This window comes from Chrysemys picta, unplaced genomic scaffold (genome assembly GCF_011386835.1).
Source record: "Chrysemys picta bellii isolate R12L10 unplaced genomic scaffold, ASM1138683v2 scaf357, whole genome shotgun sequence".
In the NCBI taxonomy this organism is placed as follows: Eukaryota; Metazoa; Chordata; order Testudines; family Emydidae; genus Chrysemys; species Chrysemys picta.
In genome coordinates this window covers 12,439-40,331 of record NW_027053064.1, presented here as the reverse complement: position 1 = coordinate 40,331, position 27,893 = coordinate 12,439, and the positions used below count along the sequence as shown (strand labels likewise).

The 27,893-nt window shown below is 48.3% G+C and overlaps 1 long non-coding RNA gene across 1 annotated transcript; it reads right to left on the bottom strand.

The window, feature by feature from the left end:
* Window positions 1–343: 343 nt before the first annotated feature.
* On the bottom strand, window positions 344–27,893 carry LOC135978648 (uncharacterized). Its single transcript, XR_010596028.1, has 4 exons — window positions 27,068–27,893; window positions 24,400–24,420; window positions 23,982–24,014; window positions 344–2,435 (listed from the first exon to the last, which is right to left on the bottom strand). It is a non-coding gene; the product is annotated as an uncharacterized LOC135978648 (long non-coding RNA).

Sequence of the window (27,893 nt, the reverse complement as noted above, 5' to 3'; positions counted from 1 at the left end):
GGTGTTATCTGGACCAGTGATATACTAGGCCACTCCAATCCTTGACTCTGGGAGCCAGCCTTACCCTGCTCTGCTGTGAAAACCCCACTCCTGGGCTTTTCACCCACAGCCTCTCGCATGTAAGCTGCTCCCAGCTACTCGCAAGCGAATGACACCAGCCAATATCTCCGGTCCCAGACGCAACCCTAGAAACCTCCATCTTGCAGTGTCCAGTTATGCCCACTGGATGCTGCAAGGTTATATAAGTTCGTCAATTTAACAAAGAAATTGATATGCACCAGGCTTGCTATCACAAGGGGAGCCTCCGACACACTTCAAACCAAACACACTGCTTCACGTAGAATAAACAAACAGATTTATTAACTATAAGTGATTATAAGTCAAAGCATAACAAGTCAGATTTGGTCAAATGAAATAAAAGCAAAACGCTGATCTTAACACTTTCAATGTCCTTAAAAATGCTTCTCACCACAGGCTGGCTGATTACTTTTCAGTCAGGCTCTCCCCTTTGATCAACATTTCAGTTGCTTGATGGTAGTGGTGTCTGTAGATGTAGGTGGAAGAGAGAGAGCATGGCCTTTCTTTCCTTCTGACTTTGCTCCCCGTCCCCTTCAGAGTCAGGTGAGCATTACCTCATCGCAGTCCCAACCTGCCTAAAGGAACAGGGTGACTCCCTTGAGGGTCTAATAACAGATTATTTTGTTGCTGCCTGCCTAAGCCAGTTTCCATTGTTCCTGTGAGGCTGGGCTGGAGCTATCTCTAGACCAGATCCTGCATTCCCTGGGCACTCTAATTCCCTTTGGCTTTGGGAGGTGCACAAGGAAAGTAGGTGCAGGTCTGAAAAGCAAATTCATATTCCCCCAGCAACACCAAAACCACAGCAGTACTCAGAAATTCGAAAGCCACTAACAGTGGGGAAACCTCGGGAAAAGTTCCCCAAAGCCCTAGCTACAAAATAAAATATTGATCATTATTAATGCAGTTTGTTAAAGAACAAAGGCCCAGTGAGGAATCAACTGCAGGAGACATAAGCCATTCAAAACTACATAAAGTACAGTGAATATGATCCAGGCGTAAATCAACATCTCTTCATTTCCATGGCATTAGCATGATTTACACCCGCTGAGAATCTGGCCCATTATGTGTTTGCACATGTTTGATGGGAGGTTGGATTGGTAAACAAAAGCACAATGTTGTCAAGGGGGTAATAATTACTAGGAAATTACTAGTTCTAAAATACATGGCTGGCAATGTGCTCCCTTGCCTCTCTTAACAGCTGTATGGAACTAACAAATCTTAAAAAAAGGCAACATATCAGTGAAATCAGTCGGGGGGAGGGTCAAAAGTTATCCAAAAAAACTGTTTTTTGAAGGAAACAGGTTTTCAACTAATAAACATTTTTCACAAAAAGGATCTGCTTTCTGTGGAAAAACTCAAATACTGCAAACTCAAAAGATTTTGGCCCAAAAACAGATGATTTTGGGCGTGGATCAAATTTTGGGAGGGGTTTCAGCTGAAAATTATCAGGTTTTGAATTTTTGCAGGAAAAAATATCAAAATTTTCTGCAAGAAGAAAACCAGCCCATTTTTCTTTCAGACAGGGCTGGCTCTGCCCAAGTGCTGGCAAAGTCCACAGTTCCCACTGACTTCAATACGACAGTGGGCACTCAACTCTGGAAAAATCAAGCCCTTAGAGCTGCTCCTAGAGCGGGGAACTGTATCTAAACCCGCTACGGTTTTCTAGCCATGTATTTTTTTAATGAGAAAATAAAAAAAATTTGCAAGGAAGGGAGCTTGCAGGGACCGCCCCACGAGCCCTGAGCTCAGCGTTACGCGGGGGCTCGCTGTCTGCCAGGGAACTGAGTCTTTGAGTTCACTTGGCTGCTGCCAGGGGGACGGGACAGCTCCTCTGCACTGGGCATCTCTGGAGCTGCAGGCGCCTGGCGTGGCCTTGGGGCTCTGGCTGCCCCTGGCTCCCGGCTCTGCCTGGCCCTGGGGCTCTGGCTGCCCCTGTGTTCTCCACACGTTGGGTGGCCCCCGCTCACCTTGAAGCCTGGCGGCTCCCGCAGGTCCCACCGGCAGGCACAGCAGCAGGATGCCCATGATGCCGGTCACCTTCCTGGCCATGGTGTTCAGTCCCCGCAGGACTGGAACCCGCCGGGCTGGGGCTGGGGCTGGGCCTGGGGCTGCTGCATTAGCAGGCGGGGCTTCCTCCTCCTTCCTGGTGCGCTGCCCGGGGCCTGAGATGGGCCAGGAGCCCGGATGCTGCGGCAGGGGGCACAGGTGATCGGCCCATGGCTCCTCCTCCCGGGACTGCTGCAGCGTCGGTGTTTGACACAGGCCATTGGAAATTGGAAAGGTGCAGGAAAGAGCCACAAATACGATCCAAGGGGCTGGAGAAAATGTCTGATGGGGAGAGATTTACAGAGCTGAATCTATTGAATATCACAAAAAGAAGATCAGAAGTGACTTGATTACAGAGCATAAATACCATCCCAGGGAGAGACTCCCGGGTACTAAAAGGCTCTTTAGCCCAGCAGAGACCACCAGAACAAAAACCAATGGCTGGAAGTTAGAGCCAGACTAATTCAAATGAGAAATAAGCATATACGCTGACTTTTATTTTTCCTGGTGGGTGCTCCATCCTCACTGCACCCCAAGGCCCCCCCACTCCACCTCCTCCCTCGAGGCCCCGCCCTCACTCTGCCTCTTCCTGCCTCTGCTCTGCCCTCTCCTCCGAGGCCCCATGCCAGCTGCCAAACAGCTGAATGGCAGCCCAGCTGTGACTGGTGGGTGTTGACCACCCCTGCTATTTTTTTCCATGGGTGCTTGAGCCCTGGAGCACCAATGGAGTCAGTGCCTATGCCTGATTCTCTTCTCACTTGTAGCCGTGTAAATCAGGAGCAACCCTAAGGAAATCAGTTAATGAACCCCAGCGGTTCACCAGCCTGGGAAGAGCCTAATGAGTGGCTGTGGTTCAATAACAGATATAAACCCAATCTGACAAGCCAGAGAAGGCACGTCAGACTGGCAGTGCCAGCAGGAATCTGAAACACACTTCTTGAGTTGAAGAGGGTACTCAGCAGGGGTAAGGCTGACTGGCATAGCTATACTGGCAAAGACGCTATAGTGTAAACAAGACCTGCATTAACCACGTTTTCAGGCAGTTAATTTCCCTTGTTTCCTGAGGAAGTGGTGTTAGTGAGGGGGCATGATTGGAGGGCACCTGTGGGAGGGGAATGATCTGCCACTTTAGCTACCAGCTCTGAGCAGAGCAGCTTGGCACGCACAGAATTGGGGAAAGGCAGTGGCAGTGAGTCTGCATGCCCCCCACCCCCAAACTGCACCCATGGTGGAACTCCCCATCCCCCCCCAACACTGCAGCATCACCACCCCCGCCAGGCTCCCTCTGCCTGAAACAGGACTCACCTAGTGGTGCCTGCAGTTGGCACTGGCTGGGAGCTGGAGCTTGCCCAGGAGATCTAGGTAGCAGGCGGGGCGACCCAGGGGAGCAGGGTCTCACCACTGCTGATCAGACTGGGTTTTTGCAGAGCAGAGGGAGCCTGGTGCTCCCCCCTTACCCACCTCTAACCCTAGCTGGAGCAGTGGAGCAGCTCCCTGAGGCTGCTGGAGGAGGAGCCCCACCCTCCACCGAAGTCTGACTCAGGCCTGGGTCAGCCTTTGCTGCAGCAAGCCCAGGGGGGCTACAAAAGTTGAACAGCTAATAGGTGATTAATGCAGCCATCTACCAGCTGATCGGTGGGGGTGGGGCTACTTATCCCTGGCTGGGGCTGCAGCTCTATTGCTGGTGGGTGTTAAGCACCCGCTAATTTTTTTCACTGAGTTCTCCAGCTCTGGAGCACCCATGCAGTTGGCACCTATGGAAATAAGGCCCAACATTATGACAGTGGGGGGTGATTAACCACTAGAACAACCGGCCAATGGAAGCATTTGATTACCCAGATTCTGATTCCTCCAGATCCAACCTGGAAGCCCTGCTGGAAGGTGCTTTCGCCAAACATAAGTCATTGGGTCAATATAGGGGTAACTGGGAGAAATTCTCTGACCTGTGCTATACAGGGGGTCAAAGTCAATGTTCTAATGTTCCCCTCTGGCCTTCAAATCTCTGGACCTATGAAGCTGCTGCCAGGCAGCACTAGGTATGACGGCTTGAGTGTGTGCCAGGCGCTGGGAACAGGCCTGCTCAGTGCATGGCACAGGCCCACATTGCAGAGACTGGGGTGTGGAGCTGAGAACAGAGAGAACTGTCATTGTAGGCTGTGTTCAGGATGGGATTGGAAGGGACAACAGGTGTCTGGAGTTGCCCGTGTCTGGGGTCTTGGACAGACAGCAGAGGGGAAGCTGTGTGTGGTGTACATTGCCCTGGTACAGTTTCCAGTAGCAGGGAAGGGAGAGAGATGAGGAGCCAGAGAGGGTTTCTGGAGGCAGGTTGGGTGGGGACTGTGAACCTGGGACAACAGGGGGTGTTTTCATCAGAAGGATGTGAGTTGTGTCAGGTCCTTCCAGAAAGATCCAGACTGCTGACCCCAGCTTTGTGACCTGGGATCTTTCTGTGTGGGACACAATTCCTCATTTCTCAGTCTAGTCATCTAGACATCTGAATTCCCATCACAATTAAAAACAGACTGTGTCTCCTGTTCATAGAATCATAGAAGATTGGGGTTGGAAGAGACCTCAGTAGGTCATCTAGTCCAACCCCCTGCTCAAAGCAGGACCAACACCAACTAAATCATCGGAGCCAGGGCTTTGTCAAGCCGGGCCTTAAAAACTTCTAAGGATGGAGATTCCACCACGTCCCTAGGTAACCCATTCCAGTGCTTCACCAACTTCCTAGTGAAATAGTGTTTCCTAATATCCAACCTAGACAGGCAGGAGTATAAAAAATATTGCTCGAGCATGCAGGGATGTAATCAGAAAGGCCAAAACACAACTGGAGTTGCAGCTATCATGAGATGTGAAGGGTAACAAGAAGGATTTCTACAGGTATATTAGCAACATGAAAAAGGTCAGGGAAAGTGTGGGACCCTTAATGAATGGTGGAGGCAACCTAGTGACAGATGATGTGAAAAAAGCTGAAGAACTCAATGTTTTTTTTGACTTGGTCTTAGCAGACAAGGTCAGCTCCCAGACAGCTATCCTGGGCAAAACAGTATGAGGAGGAGGTGAGCAGCCCTCAGTGGTGAAAGAACAGGTTAAGGACTATTTAGTCGATTTAGTTGGTGTTGGTCCTGCTTTGAGCAGGGGGTTGGACTAGATGACCTCCTGAGGTCTCTTCTAACCCTAATCGTCTCTGATTCTATGATTGTTTTTCTATTTTTTCCAGTCATCCTCCACCCCTTTCTAGTCAATGTCATTTTACTGGTGCCAGGGGCAGTGTCTTCATGTGACCAGACCAGGCTCCACACTGAGATTTCTGGGATTACACTCGGCTGTTTGCAGACTATGAATAGTGTCATGATACAAATCACTCACCTATATTACCATCATAACTGGAACTGGTATCACAGATCCTAGTGAGTGCTCCTTCCTGGCTACCCGCTAAGGCTGCTGTCAGGGCCGGCTCCAGGTTTTTTGCTGCCCCAAGCAAAAAAAAAAAACAAAACAACCGGAGAGCCACCGCCGAAGCAAAAAAAAAAAAAAAAAAAAAAATCTACACAAAACCCCCCGGAATGCCGCCCCTTGAAAAGTGCCGCCCCAAGCACATGCTTGGAATGCTGGTGCCTAGAGCCGGCCCTGGCTCTGTATTCCCAGGGGTGTTTCAAGCTCATGGAGCATGAGCAGAGTCCAATCACACCCCCAGTTTTGGGGTCCTTGGCGCAGTCTCTTGCCACTTAGGACTTGGTCAGATAAAAGAAAGACTTTGAAGCTTCTCCATTCTGATTCTCCTTCCATATGTTTGTGTCCTTCCAGCATCCAGCGAGTCTCCTTTTGAGCCTCCAAGGAGAGGCATGTGTGTAGTAAAGGTTGGCTTTTCAGCCTGGATTATCACACACACATCGCCAGAGGAGCAGAGGGGAGTGAAAAAGTCAACAGACAGATTGGAAACATTGTTTGTTGATGTTTTTTAACTCTCATGGTTTGTGGGGCCAATCTGATGGTTTTTTAGGATCTGACTCATGATTTTTGATCTCTGAGGCTGACAGTCCTGCCCCAGTGTGTCAGAAGTGAGTGAAATCTGCTCTCCAAAGCAGGAGTAAAGGAAGAAAATGGGCAGAGTGGTGAGTGAGTGGGGACAGTGGCGACTCAGGGTGGAGAGCTGTGGGAGCTGCGGCAGGAGGAGGCAGAGTCGTGTCTCAGCGCAGCACTGCAGTCCCTAGTGCAAACGGCTCTGCGACAGAAATGTGATTGTGGCAAATCAGGCAGCTGGCCTTGCTGGAAGAAGAGATTTGAGCAATTCCAGACGACTGCTGGTTTAATAGAGGAAGCCCAAGAATACCAGGTAAATGCCTGGCCATTTGCCATGGGTGATGCTGCTGATGACATCCTGTGTGCCAGACTCCTCACTCTGAGGAGAGGAAAGACTACGCCAAAGGGAAAGAGGTGTTTAAGGCCCATTTCCTGGGCACATAGAATGTTATCTAGGAAAAGGCCAGTTTGAATAGCAGGTGCCAGGAACCAGAGGAAACAGCTGAGATTTTCATTACTGCAGTTCATAGTCTGGCTGAACGTTGGAAATATGGAACATTTAAAGATGAACTAATAGGAGATGGGCTAGTTATAAGAGACACTGACTGATCAACACAGCTTCAGTGAGACCCAGACTGCACACCAGCAAGTGTGATAGCAAAAGTGAGAATGGTGATGTAAGCAGAGTCTGAATGAATGAGCTCTTCTCTGATTTCTAGTGATGAGCTGGAACAGGAGTAGTCAATTATTTTTTGTCAAGGGCCAAATTTCTTGGTCAAGGTATAGTCAAGGTCCAGACTCCGGAGAAAATAATAAAGACATTATAACAACAATGATAATTATAAGATTTTGGGTCTGTTCAAAAACATCTGGTGGTCCGGATTTGGCCCGCCATCATCTGCCCATTGACTGCTCCTGGGGGGAAAAGACTTCAGGAGCAGATTGTATTTGCACAGACACACCTACACTGCCTAGGCATGCAGCAGAGGGAGCTGCTCTGCCAAAATGATCAGTTTTGGCTGGTTTTGGGTTACAAATCACTCTAGTATTTGAGTGGAAGGGCAATGAAATGTTGTTATCCTGAGTGTGTGAGCAAAGGGCATCAGAACTGTGATTTGCAGGCCCCTGACTGAGTGGGTCACGCAGGGATTCTCACTTGCTAAGCAGGGGGTAGAGTTGCCAAATCCCAGTGAAAGAGAGACAAGGGTGGAGGCGGGAATTCTTTTCTGGTGGTGTGGGCTCTGGCTAAGAGTGGTCTCTCCCTTGTTTAAAGACAGAGCTGGTTAGTCTCAGTGGTGAGCCCTTGTTTTGTTCCGTGGTCACTACCCCTGCAATCACTGCTAACCAGCTGTAGGTGCTGAGCCTTAGACCTGGTGTGGGGCCATGTTACAGTGAAAGGGACTGTCCAGCCTGCACCAGCAGGGAGGTTCCCCACTACTGGCTGAAATCCCTGAGAGCTGGGTAAGTGACAGAACCTCCGAATGTGGCAGCGGAGAAAGTGGTGGCAGCAGCGGGCCATGACAAAAATGGGTGGAGCAGCAGAGTGAACAACAGCAGTGGTGGGTGACAGCAGCGAGTGAATGCTAGCAACTGTGAGCCAATTGCAGAGGCAGCAGCTGAAGCATTGCTCAATGCCTCCCCCCACACCCATGGTGGGAGGTTGTAACGGGGTCCCTGAGGTGTAACGTGGACTGTGGGACTGCTGAGCCCTCCAACCCCACCTGCCTGGGCCGTCCCTCACACTGCGGTGCTAATGTCAAGCTACAAGCCTCGGACAGGCCCTGCACTCACACAGCCATCCACAGGCAGGGACACACCTGTTACCCGAAATTGGGTCAGCTAGTGAGCTTAGGGAGGACTAATGACCCACCAGAGTTTGGCAGAAAGCAGTACGTTTATTATATTGATGGCTAAGCTCAAAATAGAGGGTGGTGTCACATTCACACTTGCATACTCATGCTCCCAGGACAGGCATGGCACTGGAGATGTCAGGATCCTTCAACGTAAGTGTCCCACAGCATAGCGATGGATTGTGTGATGAAGGTAAGTCTTCCCGAGGCATGATGGAATGCAATGCGGTGAACCACTGGCCAGGCAGTCCGGGCGAAGGGCCTTCACGGGAGGTACAAGCTTGTGAGTGCACTGCTGAGCACATGGCCCCTTCCCCTTTTAAGGACCTGCTCCTCATGGCCTGTGACTAGAGATGACTTGGCTGCATCTGGTTGGTCACACTCCACCTCAGCCAGTGTCCATGCAGTGTCCATGCATTGGGTGTGTGAACGCTGCCTAATTAGAGTCCCAGACACCTTGTGGAGCTTGGGGGCGGAGGCTCGACTGATTAGGGGGCCTATAAAAGCGGCCGCCAGCCAGGCAGCGGCACAGCTGTGAGCAGCGGCACAGGAGGCAGCAAACAGGGAGTTTGAGTGGGAGTCTCATTGGAGGAGAAGGTATCTGTACTTGTGTCTGTCTTTGTAGTGCTTGTGTGTGTAGAGGCCTGTAGGGGCACTGTGCTGGGAGGGCAGCCGAGCCCTGAGTAGGGGGCGGAGCTTGGCTGATTAGGGGGCCTATAAAAGCAGCCGCCCAGCCAGGCAGCGGCACAGGAGGCAGTGAACAGGGCTGCTAACTGGGGAGTTTGAGTGGGAGTTTGCAGGGGGAGGTGGAAGGGGAGGCAGGAGGGCGCGGTGTCCCGTGTGCTCTGTTTCCCCAGGTGCACTGGGCAGAGACTACAGCGGCCATGAGCCAAGCAGCAGGGGACACAATGCAGATGATTGCATGTGGAAGCTGCGGTATGTACATGGTACTAGAAGGGGAAGCCTAAACAGAGGTATGTCTGTATGAAGTGCCGTCTAATAGAGCTGCTGGAAGAAAAGATCCGAGGGTTGGAGATGCAGGTAGATACCCGGGTAGAGTTTAGAAGGGGGTTCGAGCAGCTGATGGAGGAAAGGCAAGGAGGGGCTGAAGGGGAATGCTCAGGGGTTCAGGTGGAAGCAGGGGCTAAGGTCTGTGAGGGGGGAATATCTGAGGGAGAACAAGGGCAGTGGAAGCATGTGACCATGAGAAGCAGGCCAAGGAAAAGGAGGGCTAGTGAAGGGGAAATAGAACTCAGGAACAGGTTTGGGTGTTTGGATAGCGAGGAGGGGGGGCAGCAGGTGGTAACTGAAGGTGGGAGGGTGAGGAAGAAGAGAAGAGCAGCTAGCCCAATAGAGAGAGGGGAGGAGTTGATGGAGACAGCACCAAATCTGGGCCCCGGGAGGATACAGGATGGCACAAGGGGGAGTATAAAGGAAAATAGGAACGGACACGGGTTACGACTAGAGGGAACAGAGGATAGATTAGTAGATCGCACTGTCGCCAGGCAAAGGCAGGTTTACGTGATTGGGGACTCCTTACTGAGGAGGCTAGACAGGCCTGTGACCAGGGCGGACCCAGAGAACAGAAGGGTGTGCTGTCTACCGGGTGCTAAGATACGGGATGTGGACCTGCGGTTGAAAAGGATCCTAAAAGGAGCAGGTAAGAACCCCTTGATAATCCTTCACGTAGGAACAAATGACACAGCTAGGTTCTCGTTAGAGAGAATCAAGGGAGATTATGCCAGACTGGGAAGACGCTCAAGGAAATCGAGGCTCAGATCATCTTCAGTGGGATTCTGCCTGTTCCTAGAGAAGGGCAGCAAAGGGCTGACAGGATTGTGAGGATAAATAGCTGGCTAAGGGAGTAGTGCTATAAGGAGGGCTTTGGGATGTATGGTCACTGGGAGGCTTTCGGGGACAGACAACTGTTCTCACGGGATGCACTTCACCTGAGTAGGGAAGGAAATAGACTTCTGGGAGGGACGCTGGCTCATCTCATCAAAAGAGCTTTAAACTAGGAATCTGGGGGAGACGGTTGGGAGATGTCCAGTTAATCTCCACGCCAGATTCCAACATTGAAAAGGAGGGTGATGAGATAAGAACAGATATGTCCAAACCCTTCCCCCCGGCTATAAGAAGGAGAGGGGGGATGAACAGCAAGGGGTCCGTACCAAATTGCATAACTGATGGGAGACAGGCTAAACGGCATACATTAAGATGTTTATACACCAATGTGAGAAGCCTAGGTAACAAAATGGAGGAATTGGAGCTCCTGGTCCGAGAAATGAAACCGGATATCGTAGGAATAACCGAAACCTGGTGGAACAGTAGTCATGACTGGAGTACAGATATGGAAGGGTATGTGCTGTTTAGGAACGATAGGAACAAAGGTAAAGGTGTGGGGGGGTAGCATTGTATGAGGTAAACTGTAAAGAAATAATAACTGATGGAATGGATAAGACGGAGTCTGTCTGGGCAATACTCACACTGGGTAAAAGAACTACTAGAGCCTCCCCGGGATAGTGCTTGGGGTGTGCTATAGACCGCCGGGACTACCCTGGATATGGACAGAGAACTATTTAATGTTTTTAGGGAAGTAAATACTAATAGGAACTGTGTAATCATGGGAGACTTTAACTTCCCGGATATAGATTGGGGGACAAATGCTAGCAACAATAATAGGGCTCAGATGTTGCTAGACGTGCTAGCTGATGAATTCCTTCATCAAGTAGTAGCTGAACCGACGAGGGGGGAGGCCATTTTAGATTTGGTTTTGGTGAGTAGTGAGGACCTCGCTGAGGAAATGGTTGTAGGGGACAACCTTGGCTTGAGTGATCATGAGCTAATTCGATTTAAACTAAATGGAAAGATTAACAGAATTATATCAGAGACTAGGGTTTACAATTTCAAAAAGGCTAATTTTAATAAATTAAGGGGACTGGTAAGGGAAGTGGATTGGGCTAACATATTTATGGATCTAAAGGCGGATGGCGCCTGGGATTATTTTAAGTTGAAGTTGCAGGAGCTGTCGGAGGCCTGTATCCCGAGAAAGGGAAAACGGTTAGTAGGAAAGAGATTTAGACCAAACTCGGGGGTGGTACCGTTGGACTGGAGAATAGCTAATGTGGTTCCTATTTTCAAGAAAGGGAAAAAAAGTGACCTGGGTAACTACAGGCCTGTTAGTTTAACATCTGTAGTATGTAAGGTCCTGGAAAAAATTTTGAAGGAGAAAGTAGTTAAGGACCTTGAGGTCAATGGCAATTGCGACAAATTACAACATGGTTTTACGAAAGGCAGATCGTGCCAAACCAGCCTGATCTCCTTCTTTGAGAAAGTAACAGACTTTTTAGATAAGGAAAATGCAGTGGACCTAATATACCTCGATTTCAGTAAAGCGTTTGATACGGTACCGCACGAGGAATTATTGGTTAAATTGGAAAAGATGGAGATCGATATGAAAATCCAGAGGTGGATAAGGAACTGGTTAAAGGGGAGACTGCAGTGGGTCATACTGAAAGGTGAACTGTCAGGTTGGAGGGAGGTCACCAGTGGAGTTCCTCAAGGTTCGGTTTTGGGTCCCATTTTATTTAATCTATTTATTACTGACCTCGGAACCAAATGTAGGAGTGGGCTGATAAAGTTTGCGGATGACACAAAGTTGGGAGGTATTGCCAATTCGGAGAAGGATTGGGATATTCTGCAGGGAGACTTGGATGACCTTGTAAATTGGAGTAATAGAAATAGGATGAAATTTAATAGTGAAAAGTGTAAGGTGATGCATTTAGGGATGACTAACAAGAATTTTAGTTATAAGCTGGGGACGCATCGGTTGGAAGTAACGGAGGAGGAGAAAGACCTCGGAGTCCTGGTTGACCGCAGGATGACTATGAGTCGGCAATGTGACGTGGCCGTGAAAAAAGCTAATGCAGTCTTGAGATGCATTAGGCGAGGTATATCTGGTAGGGATAAGGAGGTGCTGCTTCCGTTATACAAGGCACTGGTGAGACCTCATTTGGAGTACTGTGTGCAAGTTCTTGTCTCCCATGTTTAAAAGGGAACTCAAACTGGAATGGGTACAGAGAAGGGCCACTAGGATGATCAGAGGAATGGAAACCTGTCGTATGAAAGGAGACTCGAGGAGCTCGGTTTGTTTACCCTAACCAAAAGAAGGCTGAGGGGGGATATGATTGCTCTCTTTAAATATATCAGAGGGATAAATTCCAGGGAGGGAGAGGAATTATTTCAGCTCAGTACTAATGTGGACACGAGAAGGAATGGATATAAACTGGTGGTGGGGAAGTTTAGGCTTGAAATTAGACAAAGGTTTCTAACCATCAGAGGGGTGAAATTTTGGAACAGCCTTCCGAGGGAAACAGTGGGGGAGAAAGACCTCTTTGGCTTTAAGATTAAGCTTGATAAGTTTATGGAGGGGATGGTTTGATGGGATAACATGATTTTAGTCAATTAATCAACAGCGTGCCATCACTGGTAAATAGTATCAATGGTCAATGAGGGTCTGGCTAGAGAATCTTGCCTGCATGCTTGGGGTTCTACTGATTGCCATATTTGGGGTCGGGAAGGAATTTTCCTCCAGGGTAGATTGGCAGAGGCCCTGGAGGTTTTTCGCCTTCCTCCGCAGCATGGGGCGGGGGTCGCTAGCTGGAGGATTCTCTGCGACTTGAAGTCCTTAAATCACAGGATTCGGGGACTTCAACAGCTGAGTCAAGGGAAAGGGGGTGGGTCAGCTTTTGTGGCCTGCATCATGCGGGAGGTCAGACTAGATGATCATACTGGTCCCTTCTGACCTTAAAGTCTATGAGTCTACCTGGGAGCTCTCCTGATCTTCCAGCTGTTCAACCAATCCATTCATCCCACAAGCATTCCAGGAGGGAGGGGTGGGGGAAAGTGTAACAGACCTTTTGAGCATACAGGTTATACATAGCATACAGATCACTGCTGCTCCTACAACAACACCCAACTGCATTACATGAATACTCTCCCAGCCACTCATGAGCCATAGTAGGGAGGCTCCAGTCAATTCCCCCCAGCTCCCCAGCCTTGCACCCCAGGATTGTACCATTGTGCACTTGTCAGCAGCCTAGCCAGTGTAAGCTCATTACCTAGTTCACCACACCCTCAGTGTGGAATGGACAAACATCAGCCTTTGTAGTCTGAGCTGCAATTCCCCAAGCACGTCAAACAAAACACACTGTTTGAGGTAACATATCAAACAGGTTTATTAACTACAGAACAGTTGATTTAAGTGATTATAAGTAGCAGATGCAGAGGTCTTAATTCTAACTTAAAGAGGCTAAGCAAGATTTGAATCAAGCAGTGTCTCACCCTAAGAGCTGGTACAAGCAGCTTCCAGTTCTCCAATACACAGACTGAACCCCTTTCCAGCTTGGGACCAAACTCCCTCCTTCAAAGTCTTCGGCTACACTACGGACCTTACAGCGGCACAGCTGTACCGCTACAGATGTGCCGCTGTAAGGTCTCCCATGTAGCCACGCTTTGCCGATAGGAGAGAGTTCTCCTGCTGGCATGATTAAACCACCCCCAATGAGCGGCGTTAGCTATTTCTGCAGGAGAGCCTCTACTGCCAACATAGCGCTGTCCATATCAGCACTTCTGTCTGTGACAGTTGTTTGTCAGGGCTTTATTTTTTCGCACTCCCTGACCGACAGAAATTTTACCAACAGAAGTGGTGTTGACAAAGCCTTTGTCTTTCAGACAATCTTCCAGGTGTTGAGCTGAGCGGGGAGAGAGGCCAAGTAATGATGTCACTCTTCCTCTTTTATACTTTTTTCCGGCTGCTCGAAAGATTCTTGCTGTGACGTGGGTTAGCGTATCCCCATGGCATACGAGCCTTCTCCGAAAAGGTCTCTGGGATAGTGGATTGAGTGTTGATGAGCCCTTAACTCCTGTCTGGCCACTGATGGCTGCTCCTTTGTCCCTACTGAAAGGCTGGCTTTGGGCATCTCCCAACCCCATGACATATTTCAGTAACACAAAAGGCAATACCTCATAACTTCACACACAATGATAGGCAGAGACAATCCAACAGGATATTACGGTTCAACAGATCATAAAGTAATCGTTCTAGATTACTACATTTTTAATTGACTGAAACAAAGACATTATTTTAAATTAATCAGTCACAGAGGTTTAGTATGTTCATAACAATGTTCATTGCTTTTAGAAAAAGGGAACACTAATTTATTTTGTGTTATCTCCATAACCAGACATGTTTATGAAATTTCACCAACTTTATGTTTCCAAAGATTTTAGGCATAACAAAGGATTTTAAATATTACTAAGGTACTGATTGTGCTGGAGGGTTCTCTTAAAACTAGTTCATCAAATAGTTCAGAGGGTAAAGAAAGGGAAACTTGTTTTGTCCAGCTATCTGGAAGGAAAGCGTTGTCCTTTGTGACAATGCGGTTCTGGCGTAACCCAACTGAGAGTGCCAACTCAGGACAAATTGCTCAAATAGGGCAGTTACAGCCCAAGGCTGGGGTTTTTTCCACCTCTAAGGCAAACCAAACCAGCCAGGACTAAGAGGACTTCAGTCTCACCCCACTGGCTAACTGCAAGTCTCACAAGCAATCTCCTTAGACACTCCAGTTTCCCAGTATTACCACCAGTACCACTCGTTATGGGGACAAATGGTTATGAAAACCAATACCCCAGTAAAAGAAAAAGGTTCTCCTGATCCCAAAGGACCAAGCCCCAGACCCAGGTCAATATACAAATCAGATCTTACCCACAAATCACGCTGTTGCCAATCCTTTAGAATCTAAAATCTAAAGGTTTATTCATAAAGGAAAAAGATAGAGATGAGAGTTAGAATTGGTTAAATGGAATCAATTACATACAGTAATGGCAAAGTTCTTGGTTCAGGCTTGCAGCAGCGATGGAATAAACTGCAGGTTCAAATCAAGTCTCTGGAATACATCCCCCGCTGGGATGGGTCCTCAGTCCTTTGTTCAAAGTTTCAGCTTGTAGCAAAGTTCCTCCAGAGGTATGAAGCAGGATTGAAGACAAGATGGAGATGAGGCATCAGCCTTATATAGTCTTTTCCAGGTGTAAGAACACCTCTTTGTTCTTACTGTGGAAAATTACAACAAAATGGAGTCTGGAGTCACATGGGCCAGTCCCTGCATACTTTGCTGAGTTACAAGGCGTATCTGCCTTCTCTCAATGGGTCCATTGTATAGCTGATGGTCCTTAATGGGCCATCAAGCAGGCTAGGCAGAGCTAACACCAGTTTGTCTGGGATGTCACCCAGCAGCATAGCATAAGTTTGAAATACAGACAGTATAGAGCCAATATTCATAACTTCAACTACAAAAGTGATACACACATATAGACAGCATAATCATAACCAGTAAACAGAACCTTGTCTTAGACACCCCATTTGATCCCCTTTATACAAGATTTGCGTGCCACTACAGGACCTTGGTTGCAACAATGATCTATATGGTCCCAGATTATATCAATAACGTCACACCCTTTAAGGGCTAGCCTCTCTTCAACAGGGGGGTGAAGGGAGAAAGGGATGGACAGAAAGGACAGGGAGACTTTGGAAGCAAGTTTTTTGTACTATAGTAACTAAAATTAAAATATGTATTTTAGATAAGAGTGGTCTTTTGAAGGATTTTATTTTAAAAACTATATGTCTGAAGAGCCAAGCATGTGAGGCTAAAGGTGAATACTCAGATCGTGGATCTAAAACTCTATGCAAGGATTTTTTAGAGATGTGATTTCATAATCTTCAGCAATCTTCTAATGAAATAGTTTAAAATTTGCTTTAAAAATAAGGTCCCGTAGACTAACATATTCTGAGTAAATATTACAGTAATGCACAACTGTTTTTGTCAGTAAATTCAGAAACTGAGACCTGGTCCACACTAACCCCCCCCACTTCGGACTAAGGTACGCTAATAACGTAGCTGAATTCGAAGTACCTTAGTCCGAACTTACCACGGGTCCAGACGCGGCAGGCAGGCTCCCCTGTCGATGCCACGTACTCCTCTCGCCGAGCTGGAGTACCGGCGTCCGACGGCAAGCACTTCCGGGATCGATCCCAGAAGATCGATCGCTTACATCCGGACCAGGAAGTAAGTATAGACGTACCCTGACAGTATATACCTAGGGGTTGGCAATGCCTGTTAAATGGCTTCATTACCACTCGAATGGCTCTTTAACAGTTTCAATGTTGTGCTAATAGGATTGGCAGGCTGGAGGCTTTTTCACTTTTAAGTTACTAGCTCCCTTCCGGAGTAAGAGACACCACGCTGCAGCAGCCAGCTGTGGGAGCCTGCAGGAAGGGTCAGAACAGGGATAGGAAGGTGGGGGGGTGGACACTAAGACCCAGGAGGTGCCCCGAATTTTCCGGTGCCCTACACAGCTGTGTATGCTGAGTATGCCTAAGGACGGCCCTGGGTGAATGTCACCCCCGTCCCTCCATCTCAGGGACCCAGTCTGAGCTGGGAGTTCATCTGAAAGAAAGGACGGATTCTCTCCCCAGCGAAGGAGGCCTCAGTGAAAGTGAAGATCGAGGCCTCATTATCAGCACTGAAAAATGCCACCTGCCCCTGTTCATAGTCCAGACAGACCCGAACCTGCCGGTGCCAGCTGCTCTGGGGCAGGGTGCTCTGAGGGGCAGGTTGAACCTTAGACACCCATCCCCACCAATTCATGGCCCAGATCCCCTCCTCAGGGGAAATGCCGATCCAGCCTTTCCTCCACACAGACTCCCTGGCCACCCCGATGGCCCAGAATTCCTCATCCCCCACCTCCACCTCCCAGTACCAACTCCCCGTGGTGAACCCTGGAGAGCCCAGCACACAGTGCCAACGATCAAATCGCTCAGGATTGTTGGGCAGGTCCTGCCGTGTGTCTCCCCATCTCACACCCCGCCGATCCTCAGACAGGATGAGTTCAGGATGAGCTGTGTCTGGATCCAGAGTCACATGCACTGTGGGGAATTCAAGGGAATGGGTTAAAAAACCTCGGGACAGGAAGGGGGACAGCAGCTGAAGGGGGGGGTAGGGAGTGGGGGGAAGGGGAAGGGGAAGGACTGCAGTAGAGGACAGTAGGAGCTGAAATAGGGGGCAGAGAATGGGGAGGGGATAGGTAATTTTAAGTTGAAAAGATCGTAAATGTGTTATAAGACTGAAAACTATTATAACTGTACTTGTCATGAACCCCCCTTTCAGTGACAGGTGGGTCCCCCTTGCCGTCCCTTCATTCCCCATATTCGTCTCCTCACCAAGGGGTGAAGGCAGAAACCCCCCCTCCCTTCAACCCCCGTTGTGATAACTGTCCCTACAGGCTGACCCTGACTGTGAGCGCCGCTGGCAGACGTGAGTGAGAGCTCATCAAAAGTCACAGTAACCCATGGTAATAATTTTGAAAGTAGGGTGACTAGAGAGCAAATGTGAAAAACGGGACCAGGGGTGGGGGGTAATAGGAGCCTATATAAGAAAATGTCCCAAAAATCAGGACTGTCCCTATAAAATCGGGACATCTGGTCACCCTAGTTGAGAGGAAAGAGGTTGAAAGGGGAGTGAAACAGACTGAAATAGCTCAGACAAAGAGACCTCCTGCTATAACTCAAGGATTGAGTTAAGCTCATGCCTGGTGAACAAGCGACGTGTGGGACTGGTACTAAGGAGACCAAAATTGGTGTGTCAGAAACTGGGTGTAATTGGTGGACAATATAATGAGTGAACAGAGCTATTCCACCTCTCCCTTCCCTGTGGGGTTCTTGAAAGAAAAGCCTGTGGCAGGAGAGTCTGAGACTCACTGCTGATGGGGGGAGGGGTGACTGAATGGAGTGAGCTGCATCATCATGGCTGCCACCCCCACTGTCCCCTGGAACCCCGGGATCCCCCATGACACCGTTGGATCTTTGTCATCCTGAGCCTTAAAGGCACCTGACCAGACCAGGCCAGAATGTGGGACCCAGATGACATCACTACCTCCATTGGGTCTGGCTAAAACCCACCACCACCTGGGATGTGAGACTTTGCCCCTCACTTCCTGTGTCCTCTTCCTCCCTCACGTCTTCTCTTTCCTATAGCCAGGGCTGCCTGGGGGGGCAAGTGGGGCAATTTGCCCCAGGCCCCGCAGGGGCCCCCACGAGAACATCATAGGCTCCCCCCCGCCTCTGCCTTTCCCCATCCCCCAGCGCCACGGCGCGCCGCATCCAGGAGCAGCCCTGGACAGCGCTGCAGCGGCATGGCTCGGGCGGGGCCTGAGCTCCTCCCGCTCAGAGCCGCGAGGTAAGGGGCGGGATTGCGAGTTGCGGCCGAGCGGCGGGAGCTCAGGCCCTGCTGGAGCCACGCCGCTGCAGCACTGTCCAGGGCTGGGCTGTGTTTCTCCAGCAAGGGTCACACTCCACTTCTGAGCATCTCTCATTGCCTAGTTTGTGTGAATCACATTCATAGGCCTCACGTCTCCCCACACATGGTATCAGGGGCCTAGGTGCCTGACTGAGGCTTTGTAGATGCCACGGGGGGGGGAGGGGAGGGGCTAGCTGAAAGTTAGGCATAGTGCCCAAGTTCCTTTGTGGATCCGGGCCTGAGTGCAGAAGGCTCTGGGTGTGTTATATTTCACCCAAACCCACAGGGCTGCACTAATGATAATTCTTTAAACTTATCCCAGACCTTTTTCCCACCATCCTGTTTGTTTCCTACAGCAGTCTGAGGTGCACTCAGAGTTTGCTTCTGAGCTTCAAAGTGAACTTAGTGCCAGAGATAAAAGGAGGATTCAAACTCCTTTGAAATCCCTGGGTATAATAATAAATAATCTCAGAACAACAGTTTCTTCCACCAACAAAGCAGATCTCTGGAAGGGCAATGTCTAGAGAAAGGTTTCTCTCCCTAGCTGATTTAGCCAATATTCTGCAAATCAGTCAGATACACCTCTACCTCGATATAATGCTGTCCTCGGGAGCGAAAAAAATCTTACCGCGTTATAGGTGAAACCGCGTTATATCGAACTTGCTTTGATCTGCCGGAGTGTGCAGCCCCCTTTCCCCCCGGAGCACAAGGGGGAATGATGTTAGCTAAGGTGATGGAAGCACTCGTCCACTGGCCTGGAAGACTTTCATACCCCTGACCAATGTAGCTACACTGATAGAATTTTCATGTGTAGACCAAGCCTTAGCTAGACTCTTATTTTAAGCTCTTAAGTGGTGCTATATATATAGCTATACTTTTTCCAGTTCATTGTAGAAAAAGTGGAACTATGCTTTTCATTCATCTCTTCAATCTCTCACACATTTAAAAAACATAACAATGAATACATTTCAAATATTGCTATATTTGAAAACAAGACAGCTTGTGGAGGTGTCAGCAAGAAGAGGTGTCAGCAAACATTTCTAACAAGACCTTTTAACTTATTTATTTCTAGTTTTTTAATCAGATTCTTAAATGTGTAGAAATAAAATGTTAAGGTTCCACATTAAAAACAATTTTCAAAAGATCATACAACTCCCATCCCTTAGTGGGAGGTGTTTCTCTGTACTCCAGGTAGAAGGAAGAGGGAAAATGGAACTTACCAGATTTAGCAAGAATTTCCTCTAAAAGACAAATAAAGAAAAATAAATAATGTATGAAAATGATGATAGTTGTTAAGATGTTTCATAATAGAGGTATTTTTTCTCCCCTGTCCTTTTTTGTATTTTTGCAAAGTCAAATGGTCAAATATGGATCAGTAATAGAAACCTGTGTTCCCAGGAGCCACATCATATGTCAGGGCAATCCAAGGAACCACGCTGATTTTAGAGCAGTTAGGAAAGACCAGCTTCAAACACAGGCCTGATCTAAACCTTAACTCTGGCAGGGCTGTCACCTTTATATGTTTAATACTTCATATACCTTAGAGAATATTTATGAAAATACTTATGTACCTTATTTTAATACTCATTGGCCCAGAAAGCAAGTGTAGGCTCTGTAGGGTAGGGATTAGGATGGTCACTGGGGAGGGGTGAGCTCCTGGGTTTCAGTCTCTGTGCCTAAGACTATTTAATGATTTATACCACCTAGAACAGCTTCGACAGAGAGATTGAGAGAGACCCACTTAGAATAGCCAGCAGCCCTGCAGTTAGGGCACTCGCCTAGGAAAGGGGAGAGCAGGGATTCAAAGCTGGGCCGCCGCAGTTCGTCTGAGTGACTTAATAACTGGGCTATCGGTGATCAGAAGGACATCATCTCTGCAGTGCTGTACATGTAGACAAGCCATGACGCATCATTCGAAAAACTAAGGAGGTGCTCCTTAGTTTTTAGAATGACGCGTCATGGCTTGTCTACATGTACAGCACTGCAGAGATGAAGAAGCTCTCTCGTCAACAAAGCGCTGTCTACACCAGGGTTAGGTCGGTATAATTTTTCACATCCCTGAGTGACGTAGTTATACCGAGATGTTTGTGGTGTAGATCTGGCCTAAGGCACCTTGTGAAACCTAACAACATAGGACTGGAAGGAACCACCTGAATCATTGAGCCAGTCCCCTGCTATCACTGACCACCTCTTTAAATCTAGCCCTTCATTTCCAAACTGACTTAGCTTTTAATTTAAACAATGTTTTCAAAAGCCCCAAATCACAATGAAATATTTTTGAAGTTTTTATAACTACCAGACAAACAAAAAAATCAATTATTTCAACAGCTCTTTCTCTGACTCTGTCATTCACCAACCAGTCTGCCTGCACAGACCAGGGAGCAGAGGCGTTAAGTTGGAGAGGTTGTAGCTGATAGACTTTTTGACCTTTGTTACATCTGAATACCTCAGCTCTTTGACTAAGCAATGGCACTGTTATAAAATAACTGTGCTCTCTGATGCTCAACCATTGCTATTCTCCTGAATTTCAAAAGGTGTGAAGTAAACTTTCTTGTCTGAAATTACAGCACGTTGCTTTGAATATACAGCAGGGAAACAGATTTCCTCCATTCGATGGAAAATTTTATCTCTTCCACTGTCTGACTGAAAACGACAACATGTACTCAGTAAATCCATTGTACCCTGCTTTGCTGCTATTTGAAATGACAGCTGTGTCAGAGATGATGGTGCACACCTTGGGCTGGACTGTACACTGCGCTAACACCTCTGAAATCCAGGAAATACAAAGTTAAGTTACATGCCACCTGTTCAAAGCATCCTTAGTTCTGCCCCTTTTAAGCTGTGTCCCACCATGTCCACAACATACCATTCCCATCAGGCAGAGCAGTTTTCAATCAGTTTTAGCTCAGTGAGAAAAGTTATCTTTTAAACTGCGAGTCTCAATCCTAACTACAGCAGAGTTGCTGCTCCATTATCAGACTTCACTGTTAGCTACATCCATGCAGCCTAGCTTGATATACACCTGGACCTTTTCCCTAGTGAAGCCTGCACTTACTCCAGTCCCCTGCTCTCACAGACAGCTCCTGTGGCACTTTGTACCTCAAAGCAGCCCCCTGAAATCCCTATATTCACCCCATCATATAATTATGAGATGTTTCCTACAAAGTATCCATTGTAAAGTATCATTTTAAAATTCTTGATCTGTTTAACATTAATATCCTGTTGGGTTTGTATGTGCTATGATTGTATGTGAAGTTATGAAGTTTTGCTAGGTGTGTGTTACTGAAATATGTTCTGAGGTTGGAAACATCCACAACCAGCCTTTCAGGTGCAACAATGGAGTAGCCAGATGTGCTGATGGGCCATTAAAGGGAATTCACTTTCCCAGCAGCCATCCCAGAAGATTTCTCAGAGAGGTCACGTAGACAATGGAGATTACTTGACCAATGGAGGCAGACCCCCACCTCGCAAGCATAGATCTTTGCAGCAAACTGGAAGAAACTATAAAAGAAGGGATGTGACATCGTGATTGGCTTCACTCCTGCCACAACTCAACACCTGGAAGAAACATCTAGCGGACAAAGACTTTGAACTGTGGAGGGTGGTCCGGTGCTGGAGGAGAGACCCAGCCACTGTATTGAAGATCTGTGACCTGTTTGTACCATCTGTCAGGGTGAGACACTGCTTGATTCAAATCCTGTTTAGTTTATAGAACTCAGATTGCAAATTTACTTTTCTTTCTTAGGTAACCAACTTTGATCTCTATGTCTGCTACTTATAATAACTTAAAATCTATCTTTCTGTAGTTATTAAATCTGTTTTATATTTTACATAAAATAGTTGAAGTGCTTGGAAAATCTCAGCTCAGGATACAAAGGTTAGTGTGTGTCCTCTCCACATTGAGGGAGGGGCAGACTGGGTAATGAACTTACATTGCTCAGGCTTCTGACCAGCGCAAGACACTTCAGCTCTGGGGTCCTAGGCTGGGGAGCTGTGAGGATTGGCTGGAGCCTCTCTGCTGACGATTCATGAGTGGCTGGGAGAAGCATTCATGTAACTCAGCTAGGTGTGTCCCTTCCTGTGGATATCCGTGTAAATGCAGAACCTGCCAGAGGTCTGTAGCTTGCCAACAACCACCCAGTGGTGGGACAGAGGGCTCAGCAGTCCCCCAGTCCAGGTGACATCCTGGGATCCCCATCACAGCCCCTTCATAAAATCCTATTAAAAAACTTAGCAAGTTCCATTTTAACATTAGTTCTGTTTCATAGATTCATAGATTCTAGGACTGGAAGGGACCTCGAGAGGTCATCGAGTCCAGTCCCCTGCCCGCATGGCAGGACCAAATACTGTCTAGACCATCCCTGATAGACATTTATCTAACCTACTCTTAAATATCTCCAGAGATGGAGATTCCACAACCTCCCTCGGCAATTTATTCCAGTGTTTAACCACCCTGACCGTTAGGAACTTTTTCCTCGTGTCCAACCTAGACCTCCCTTGCTGCAGTTTAAACCCATTGCTTCTTGTTCTATCCTTAGAGTCTAAGGTGAACAAGTTTTCTCCCTCCTCCTTATGACACCCTTTTAAATACCTGAAAATACCTTTAAATACCTGTTGTTTTCTCTCACAACACTTCCTGGCAGTCTGCTCCAGAACCTCACTCCTCTGATGGGTAGAAACCTTTAGTTCCCAGCCTGAATTGAATTCAAGGCCAGATAATCCCCATTTCTTCTTGGTCGATTTGATTGTTAGCTTCAACAGTTCATCTCTCTCCATGTTGTTTACTCCCCTGATGCATTCGCAAAGAGCAATCACATCCCCTCTCAGCCTTCCCTTTGCTACCCAAAACAAGCTCAGTTTTTTTAGTCTCCTCTCTTACGGCAGGCCCTCCATGACCCTGATCATCCTGGGAGCCCATCTCTGAACCTGAAATTCATCCACCTCTGGCTGAGGTTGTGGGACACCCCACAGATGCCAGGACAGGAGAGCAGCCCCTCTTACAAAATATCCAGCTCCTGGGTGCTGATCCTTGGCATTGAGGAGAAGCTACAATTTGCTGCAGAAGTAGAAGAGGAGCCAGGGGAGGGATTTGAGTAGGGAGCGGACGACATGGTTGGAGAACAATTGAGGCAGCTGATTTTGCTGGCACAATGTTCGATCAGGCTCTTCATTTCTCTGGTGGGAGAGAAGAGCTTGAGAAGCAACAAAAGCACCTGGTGCCAGGGCTGAGACCCAACCAGAGTCCCCCTGACCACAGGGGAACCAGCCCCATGTAACCTCCTTGCCCAGCCACATGGCGATGGGGGAAATGACAGCAGGAAAACTTAGAGGTGTTCCAAGCCCCTGCAGCCAGGATTCCTCCAGCAGTAGCCGGCAAAGCAGCAATAGCCTGCTGCCCAGACAGCCTCTGGCCTTTTCAGTTTGCTGGTTTCCTCTTTGCTCTGCTCCGTTCCCTGCCTCCCTCTGCCCTCCATGGTCCTAGGCAGGACCTGAATTGCTAATATATTGAACAATCACATTCTAAAAAACAGTGTTTCAGCCCTTCTTCTTTCATCTTAAAGGAAGAGCAGAAGCTGTGTTTATTTCCCCTTTGCTAGTCTTTTGAATACACCCCACTGGTCCCAGAAATTACCTTTGTCTTTCTTCATTTCAGATCGCAAGGTTGCTAGAAGGAGAAAAAGGCAAATTATGAGCTTTCGTTCTGCCATGGTTATGGTGATATTCCAACGGTTGAACACAATGTGTTGTGCTTGTGAAAGAGAGGGACAGATTTACAGTCAGTGGTTTAAAACACACCTGTCTCAAATGCACCGTGTGATCAAGTGGGGTCAAGTGAAGGCAGGGAGGAGTCGGCTATGTGGGATGAGGATAGAACTTGGGGGCAGAGAGGTGTGATGATCTGGCAGAGTTGGGAGGGGAAAGATGAGGAAAGGAAGGAGATGTAGGACTGTTGTTTTTTGGGGGGATGCACAGGTCAGGAAAGCCTCATCCCTTAGTGGGAGAGGTTTCAGGGGACTCCAGAAACAAGGAATAGGAAAAATTGAACTTACCAAGTTCAGCAAGAATTTCTTCTAAAAGACAAAAAAGAGGAATTAATAATGTGTAATAGCTGTTAAAAATTTTAGTACAGTGGTTCTCTCCCCACCCCTGCTACCTTCATCCATTTTGTTATGTTTGCAAAGTCAAACACAGGCAGTTTTTGTTTGTTTGTTTCCTGTTTTGGGCATGCTCTCTTGTGACGTTTTTTATCACTAGAGTTGGGCAACATTTTTCAGCTGAAATCATCATCATCGGCAGTTCCTTGGTTCGCGGATGATCTCTACCACAGATTTACTTATGGGTCCTGAGATATCTCAGGAGTCCAATCCTGGAACCACAGATCTGCCCGCAGTAGGTACAGACATTTCCTAGCGGGTCAGCTCCCCATTGTGAGAAAGTTCTTTTTCCTTCCTTCAGCTTTGAGGGAAAGGCGCTTCTCCTCGAAGCGGGCCACTACCTGATGGAGGCTGACCACTGAGGTCAGTTGGTGGCTTGCTCCTCCCAGCTTGTGATGTCCACATCAGTTTTCTTGAGATACATTTTCAGTGTCTATTTGTAGCGTTTCCTCTGACCACCACGGGATCTCTGACCATGGGTGATCTGAGAGTAGATGGCTTGTTTTGGGAGGCGAGAGTATGGCATCCGCACACAATGTTCAGCGCAATGAAGCTGGTTCATGAGAATCATTGCTTAGTGCTGGTGACATTGGCTTCAGTGAGGATGCTGGCGTTAGCGTAGCAATCTTCCCATTTGATGCGAAGGATCTTCCAGAAGCATTGTCGGTGGTACCTCTCCAGACAGTTGGGTTTGCATCCCTAAAGGAGTGTAGGAGTCATATTTGTCTTATGGGTTATGTAAAAGGCCTGAGGCAGGCTGATGGAGCACTTTAGTCTTCCGAATATTGAGTCAGAGTCCTAGGCTTCGATGAGCTTGTGCAAAAAAATCCAGTGTGGACTGAAGGTCAGTCTTAGTGTGCACGAGGATGTCATCAGCATCTGGCCCTGCTGCCTTGCTGTTCTTCATTTGCATGATGGATCATGTTACTTCTTCGAGGGCAGGAGGATCAGCAAGAGATTCTCTTTCATGTCACTGAGGTATAGATTCGATGGTGGCATTAAAGACTGTTGACTCACGATTCAGGAGTGACTCAAAATGCTCCTTCCATCTGGCTTTGATGGCTTCATTGTCCTTAAAATATGTCAACCCGTCTTAGGCTTGGAGTGGTGTAGGACCATGGGATCATGGATTGTAGACTTGTTCATTTAAATTGCACAGATTACAGCTAATAGCCTTTTTGACTATTGGTACATCTGAATCAGGGCCGGCTCCAGGCACCAGCTTCTCAAGCAGGTGCTTGGGGCGGCCGTTCCGGACAGGGGCGGCAGTTCCAGGTATTCGGCGGCAATTCGGTGGAGGGTCCGTCACTCCGCCTGGGAGTGAAGGACCTCCCGCCGAATTGCTGCCGCAGATCGCGATTGCGGCTTTTTTCTTTTTTTTTTTTTTGGTACAAAGGCCCATGGTTCAGAAATCCCTTTCCTAGGCCAGTGTTCTCGACTCGGCTGACACATTGTCCCTGAAAGGGTCAGTTGAGAACTCAGCGTGCGCACAGCAAGCTGGAAATCTGCACAGTGTGTGGAGCGTGTGTATGTGACTTGGAGCTTGGCAGGGCAGCAGCACTGGTTCGTGGGGTTAAGGCAGCTGGGCTGTGCAGGAGCACTCCACAAAGCAGGGTGGCAGACATGGGGTCTGCAGCTGGGAGTGTGTCTGAGAGGCCCAGAAGCACATGGGATCCTGGGGTTAGGCCCACCCACAGCAGACTGGCGTCAGTCCAGAGAGGGGGTGACACAGGGCCTTGAAGTGATTTAATTAGCTAGCAAAACACCCCTACCTTGGACCCATGAGCAGCCTTTGCCATGGGAATCACAGCGTGAGAGCGGTGAGTCGGGGATCCTTTGCAATCTTCACAAAGAGCTTTGGCAATCTCCTTACAGAACCATGTGAGCTCCTTGCCATGTTCCCCACAGACATTCCCTTCCCTCCCCCTTTTTCCTGGTTTTAACCCCAGTTGTTTGATGAACTCTGCTATGCTGTCCAGCTGAGTGTTGGAAAGGTCTTTTCCAGAATGTGCATTTGGATGTTTAAAAGCGCGCTGGCGCAGCTTACTGACTCGCTCAGACCTCAGCGAAAAGAATATCCCCATTGTTATTGCTGCTTGCTGTGCACGCCACAATATCTGTGAGTGTAAGGGGGAGACATTTATGTCGGAGTGAGAGATTGAGGCAAATCGCCTGGCTGCTGATTACGTGCAGCCAGACACCAGGATGGTTAGAAGAGCACAGCAGGGCGCGGTGCGCATCAGAGAAGCTTTGAAAATGAGTTTTGTGACTGGCCAGGCTACGGAGTGAAACTTCTGTTTGTTTCTCCTTGATGAACCGTCCGCCCCCACCCCACCCGGTTCACTCTACTTCCCTGTAAACCAACCACCCCACCCTCCCCTCCCACCCTCGAGCAGCACATGCAGAGGCAATAAAGTCATGGTTACTTCACATTCATGCATTCTTTATGAATTCATCACACAACTAGGGGGATAATTGCCAAGGTAGCCCGGGATGGGTGGGGGAGTAGGGAAGGAAAAGGACACACTACAGTTTAAAACTTTAACTCTTATTGAAGGCCAACCTTCTGATGCTCGGGCAATCATCTGGGGTGGAGTGACTGGGTGGCCGGAGGCCCCCCCCCCACCGTGTTCTTGGGCGTCTGGTTGAGGAGGCTATGGAACTTGGGGAGGTGGGCTGTTGGTTACACAGGGGCTGTAGCGGCGGTCTCTGCTCCTGCTGCCTTTCCTGCAGCTCAACCATACGCTGGAGCACATCAGTTTGATGCTCCAGTAGACGGAGCATTGACTCTTGCCTTCTGTCTGCAAGCTGACGCCACCTATCATCTTCAGCCCGCCACTTGCTCTGTTCATCCCGCGATTCAGCCCGCCACCTCTCCTCTCGTTCATATTGTGCTTTTCTGTAGTCTGACATTGACTGCCTCCATGCGTTCTGCTGTGCTCTGTCAGCGTGGGAGGACATCTGGAGCTCCGAGAACATATCATCCCGAGTCTGCCGTTTTCTCCTTCTAATCTTCACTAGCCTCTGTGAAGGAGAAACATTTGCAGCTGGTGGAGGAGAAGGGAGAGGTGGTTAAAAAAGACACATTTTAGAGAACAATGGGTACACTCTTTCACGTTAAATTTTGCTGTTCACATTACACAGCACATGTACTTTCGTTACAAGGTCACATTTTTCCTCTTATATTGAGGGCCTGCCGGTTTGGTGTGAGAGATCACTCACGCAGTGCCAGGCAACAGATTTCGGCTTGCAGGCAGCCATGGTAAGCCACAGTCTTTTGGCTTTTTTAACCTTCTTAACATGTGGGAATGGTTTCAAACAGTAGCACCCTCCTTTCCCATACCAAGCACCCGTTGGGTTGGCCATTTAAAAGGGGCTGCGGTTTCCGG